Raw genomic sequence first — 5,909 nt, forward strand, 5'->3', positions numbered from 1 at the left:
GATTCCCTATCTCTTCCTCTTTTGTTTGGTTTGGTGGGCATTTCTCCTGTTCCTTTACCTGCTGGGTATTCCTCTGCCTCTTCATCTTGGTTATATTGCTGCGTTTGGGATGGCCTTTTTATATTCTGGTAATTTGTGTAGTTCTCTTTATTGTGGAGCTTCCTCACTGTGGGTGGGATTTTATCAGTGGCTTGTCAAGGTTTCCTGGTTAGGGAGGCTTGTGTTGGAGGTCTGGTGGGTGGAGCTGGGTTTCTTCTCTCTGGAGTGCAGTGGACTGACCAGTAATGGGTTATGAGACATCTAAAGTTTTGGAGTAACTTTGAGCTGCCTGTATATTGAAGCTCAGGGGTGTGTTCCTGTGTTGCTGGAGAATTTGCGTGGTATGTCTTGCTCTGGAACTTGTTGGCCCTTGGGTGGAGCTTTGTTTCAGTGTAGGTATGGAGGCGTTTGATGAGCTCCTATTGCTTAATGTTCCCTGAATTCAGGAGTTCTCTGATGGTCTCAAGCTTTGGACTTAAGCCTCCTGCTTCTGGTTTTCGCTTTTATTTTTACAGTGGTCTCTAGACTTCTCCATCTATACAGCACCAATGATAAAACATCTAGGTTAAAGATGAAAAGTTTCTCCACATTGAGGGACACCCAGAGAGGTTCACTGGGTTACATGGAGAAGAGAAGAGGGAGGGGGTAGTTAGAGGTGACTGGAATGAGATGCGGTGAGATCAGAAGAGGAGAGAGCAAGCTAGTCAATAGTCACTTCCTTATGTGCGCTCCATAGTCTGGACCACTCAGAGGTATTCACGGAGTTATACAGGGAAGAGGAGAGGGAGGAAGTAGACAGAGGTGGCCAGGGGGGTAAGAGAGAGGAATGAAAAGGAGAGAGACAAATCCAGCCAGTAATCAGTTCCTTAGGTGTTCTCCACTGTCTAGAACACACAGAGAATCACAGAGTTGGATATAGAAGAGATGGGGGGGTGGGGGGAGAGACAGAGGCCAGCTGGTGGAGAAAAAGGAGAGTCCAAAGGAGGAGAGAGTGATCAAGCCAGTAATCTCGCTGTCAGGTAAAATTGGGTTTTGAAATGTACAAAATTGACAACAAAAACCAAAAAGCAAAGATTAAAAATCTAGAGTAGAGGTTGGATTTTCAAAAATACAATATTAAAGAGAAGAAGCAGAAGGAAAAAAGAAAAAAAAAAGAATTATTAAAAAAAAAACACCACCAACAACCACACAAAGGCTATATACGGTGTTTGCCTTAAAAAAGTAGAGTCTTTTTTTTTTTTTTGAAAAGTAATAGTAGGTTATAGAAATAAAAATTAGAGGAGAAATAGAAGACTTAACAATTTAAAAAAAAGTTAGAAAAAAAAAGAAAAAAGAAAAAAAAATAAGGAATGATTGTAAAAATAGTAAAGATATATTTGGCCATTCTCTGATGTTGTGGGCCATGTGGGGTCACTTCCAAGGCGGTTCCCTCTGTTTAACTTCTTCTGTTTGCTGGTCTCTTCAGTGTCGGAATTCCGTCCTGACACAGGGGGGCGGTGGTGGACACTTTTTTTTTTTTTAGGCTCACTAGTTCAGTCGCGCTGTGGGGAGGGGGGGATGCTGCAAACAAATAGCACTGTCGTGGGCACACAGTGTCTCAGCCCTGCTGGACCTGTCCCTTCTCATGGCGCACAAACCACTCCAGCTCTACGGTGCTCAGCCGGGAACCGTCTGAGGCCGGCCTTAGGCTGCGTGCACCTCCCTGGTCTAAGCCGCTCAGGTTTGGCGCTCAGGTAGCCCTCCAAGGCACAGATTCGGTTGGGACTGCGTTTTGTGCCCTTCCCAGCTCCGAGTAGTTCAGGAGTTTGGCGAGCGCGGTCGCTGCGACTTGTTGCCTTTTCTGTCTCTGTTGCTCAGTTTTCTGGGTGTACTGCTGGCGCTCCTTGTGAGGCAGATGGTGACTGTCCAGCACCCCCAGAAGTCTTAGCAAAGAAGCCTGCCTGCAGTTTGTTAGGTAAAGTCTCTCCGGGGCGGATGGTGACTGTCCAGCACCCCCAGAAGTCTTAGCAAAGAAGCCTGCCTGCAGTTTGTTAGGTAAAGTCTCTCCGGGGCTGCAATTGCCCCTTTCCAGCCCTTATGGCTCTGGCTGCCTGTCCCCGGCGGGGGATGGTCTGCAGCCGGCTATTTCCGTTCCGTTCTTTGTTCTGTGCACGGTCCTGGCGGTGTCTTTTATGTTCGAGCTTTTCGCGTGGTAGCTATCCCCCAGTCTGGTTTGCTAGCCCAAGATCGATCGCTCTGATTATGCATGGGGTGTTCCTGCCCGATTCTTACAAAGCACGGCAGCCCGTGCCTCCCGCGCTTCCCTGCCCTGCCCCCACTTGCTAGTGGCAGATGCAGGCGTCTGCGCTGCTTTTCTGCTGGGGGAGTTACTGTTGGGCTTGTAATCTGTTGGTTTTAATTATTTATTTATTTTTCCTTCCTGTTATGTTGCCCTCTGTGTTTCCAAGGCTCACCACAGACTCGGCAGGGAGAGTGTTTCCTGGTGTTTGGAAACCTCTCTTCTTAGAATTCCCTTCCCGGGACCGGCTTCCCTTCCCGGGACAGAGCTCCCTCCCCACCTCCTTTGTCTCTTTTCTCATCTTTTATATTTTTTCCTACCTGTTTTTGAAGACAATGATCTGCTTTTCTGGTTGCCTGATGTCCTCTGCCTGCATTCAGAGGTTGTTTTGTGGAGTTTGCTCCGCGTTGAAATGATCTTTTGAGGAATTTGTGAGGGAGAAAGTGGTCTTCCCGTCCTATTCCTCCACCATCTTAGGACCACCCTAAAAGCACTTTCTAATGCCAAAAAATGTGGGGTTTTTGCACCCCAAAATGGTCATGGTCACTGCTTAGTGGTCTGCTGCTGGTCTAATGAACCACATCTTTCTGAATCCTGGTGAAGCCATTAGGCCTGAGAAGAATGCTCAGCAAATTAATGAGGTGCATGGAATACTGCAATGCCTGCAGCCAGCATTGGTCAACAGAAAAGGCCTAATTCTGCACGACCAATGCCCAACCGCATGTCACACAACCAACATTTCAAAGTTTGAATGAATCAGGCTATGACATTTTGCCTCATCTTCTATATTCACCTGACCACTCTCCGACTAGTTCTTCAAGCATCTTGACAACTTTTGGCAGGCAAAATGCTTCCACAACCAGCAGGAGGCACAAAATGCTTTCCAAGAGTTTGTTGACTCTCAAAGCATGGATTTTTATGATACAGGAATAAGTTTATTTCTTGTTGGCAAAAGTGTGTTTGCAATGGTTCCTATTTTGTTGTGGTTCCTCATTGTAATGGTTCCTATTTTGATTACTATAATAAAGATGCATTTGAGCCTATTTACAATAATTTAAATTACAGACTGAAACTGCAATTACGTTTGTACCAATCTAATAAAAAAGTAATATAAAATATTTCATGTCATGAATAATATCTATATTACTATCTTATAAAACTTGTCTTTTTATAAGGATGGTTTACTGTCACAAAACAAAACTAAAAACAACAAAAAGAAGGCAAGTTTTGTTTCAAGCAATGCCAAAAAATAATCCATTTTATCATTTTTATCATTTTGGTAATTTTGTATTCTGTTGTTAGAGTCAAGCAAGAATGAAAAAGATTGCTTATCGATTACAAACTATATTCATGATTCTTACCTTGCTAGATATTTTTAGTTGAGGATCTCCCCCAAACCAGTAAGTACAGTTGTCTTCACTATTTTTAATAACAAAGATTTTATTTAACCAGTTTTCCTTTGATATAAAAAATTATTAGAGTTCCTGTAAGAATCTTTTTTTTTTGGAGGGGGGGTGTTAGTTCTAAAAGATCTTGTAGGTCTTTATAGAACCGTTCAACTTCAGCTTCTTCAGTGTTACTGATCGGGACATAGATTTGGATTACCACAATACTGAATGGTTTCCGTTGGAAATGAACAGAGATCATTCTGTGGTTTTTGAGATTGCATCCAAGTACTGCATTTCGGACTCTTTTGTTGACCATGATGGCTACTGCATTTCTTCTGAGGGATTCCTGCCCGCAGTAGTAGATATAATGGTCATCTGAGTTAAATTCACCCATTTTAGTCCATTTTAGTTCGCTGATTCCTAGAATGTCGACGTTCACTCTTGCCATCTCTTGTTTGACCACTTCCAATTTGCCTTGGTTCATGGACCTGACATTCCAGGTTCCTATGCAATATTGCTCTTTACAGCATTGGACCTTGCTTCTATCACCAGTCACATCCACAGATGTGAATTGTTTTTGCTTTGGCTCCATGCCTTCATTCTTTCTGGGGTTATTTCTCCACTGATCTCCAGTAGCGTGTTGGGCACCTACTGACCTGGGGAGTTCCTCTTTCAGTATCCTATCATTTTGCCTTTTCATACTGTTCATGGGGTTCTCAAGGCAGGAATTCTGAAGTGGTTTGCCATTCCCTTCTCCAGTGGACCACGTTCTGTCAGATCTCTTCACCATGACCCTCCTGTCTTGGGTGGCCCCACAGGCATGTCTTAGTTTCATTGAGTTAGACAAGGCAGTGGTCCTTGTGTGATTAGATTGACTAGTTTTCTGTGATTATGGTTTCAATGTGTCTGCCCTCTGATGCCTCTTGCAAAACCTACTGCCTTACTTGGGTTTCTCTTACCTTGGACAAGGTAAGAGTCCAAGTATCTCCTCACCACCACCCCTCCTGACCTTGAACATGGAATAGCTCCTCTAGGCCTTCCTGTGCCCGCACAGCCACCGCTCCTTGGATGCGGGGTTGCTCCTCCTGACTGCCATCCCTGGCCTCGGACGTGGGGTAGCTCCTCTCAGCTGCTCCGGCGCTGTCACAGCCTGGCACTCTCAGCCACTACCCCTGACCTCGGATGCGGGGTAGCTCCTCTTGGCTTCTGCCCCTGACCACGGACGTCGGGTAATTCCTCTTGGCCACTGCCCCTCGGGCATGGGGCCCTCTCCGCTTCTGCCCATGACCTCCGACGTGGAGTAGCTCCTCTTGGCCACGCTATGGGCACAAGTCGCAGCTGCCAACGCTATGGACATTTTGTTGTTTGAAGAGGGTGTTTGCCATGACCAGTGCATTTTCTTAGCAAAACTCTATTAGTCTTTGCCCTGCCTCATTCCACATTCCAAGGCCAAATTTGCCTGTTACTCCAGGTGTTTCTTGACTTCCTACTTTTGCATTCCGGTCCCCTATAATGAAAAGGACATCTTTTTTTTTTATTAATAATAACTTTTTCCAGTACCCACAGGACTGGAAAAGGTCAGTTTTCATTCCAGTCCCAAAGAAAGGCAAAGAATGCTCAAACCAGTGCATTTCTGCTTCTGTTAGGTCCATACCATTTCTGTCCTTTATTGTGCCCATCTTTGCATGAAATCTTCCCTTGGTATCTCTAATTTTCTTGAAGAGATTTCTAGTCTTTCCTATTTTGTTGTTTTCATCTATTTCTTTGCATTGATTGCTGAGGAAGGCTTTCATATCTCTTCTTGCTATTCTTTGGAACTCTGCAGTCAGATGCTTATATCTTTCCTTTTCTCCTTTGCTTTTTGCTTCTCTTCTTTTCACAGCTATTTGTAAGGCCTCCTCAGACAGCCATTTTGCTTTTTTGCATTTCTTTTCCATGGGGATGGTCTTGATCCCTGTCTCCTGTACAATGTCACAAACCTCCCTCCATAGTTCATCAGGCACTCTATCTATCAGATCTAGTCCCTTAAATCTGGACATGGAACAACAGACTGGTTCCAAATAGGAAAAGCAGTACGTCAAGGCTATATATTGTCACCCTGCTTATTGAACTTATATGCAGAGTACATCATGAGAAACACTGGACTGGAAGAAGCAGAAGCTGGAAACAAGATTGCCAGGAGAAATATCACTAACTACAGATAT

Source organism: Oryx dammah, unplaced genomic scaffold (genome assembly GCF_014754425.2).
Source record: "Oryx dammah isolate SB20612 unplaced genomic scaffold, SCBI_Odam_1.1 HiC_scaffold_16, whole genome shotgun sequence".
Taxonomy (NCBI): Eukaryota; Metazoa; Chordata; class Mammalia; order Artiodactyla; family Bovidae; genus Oryx; species Oryx dammah.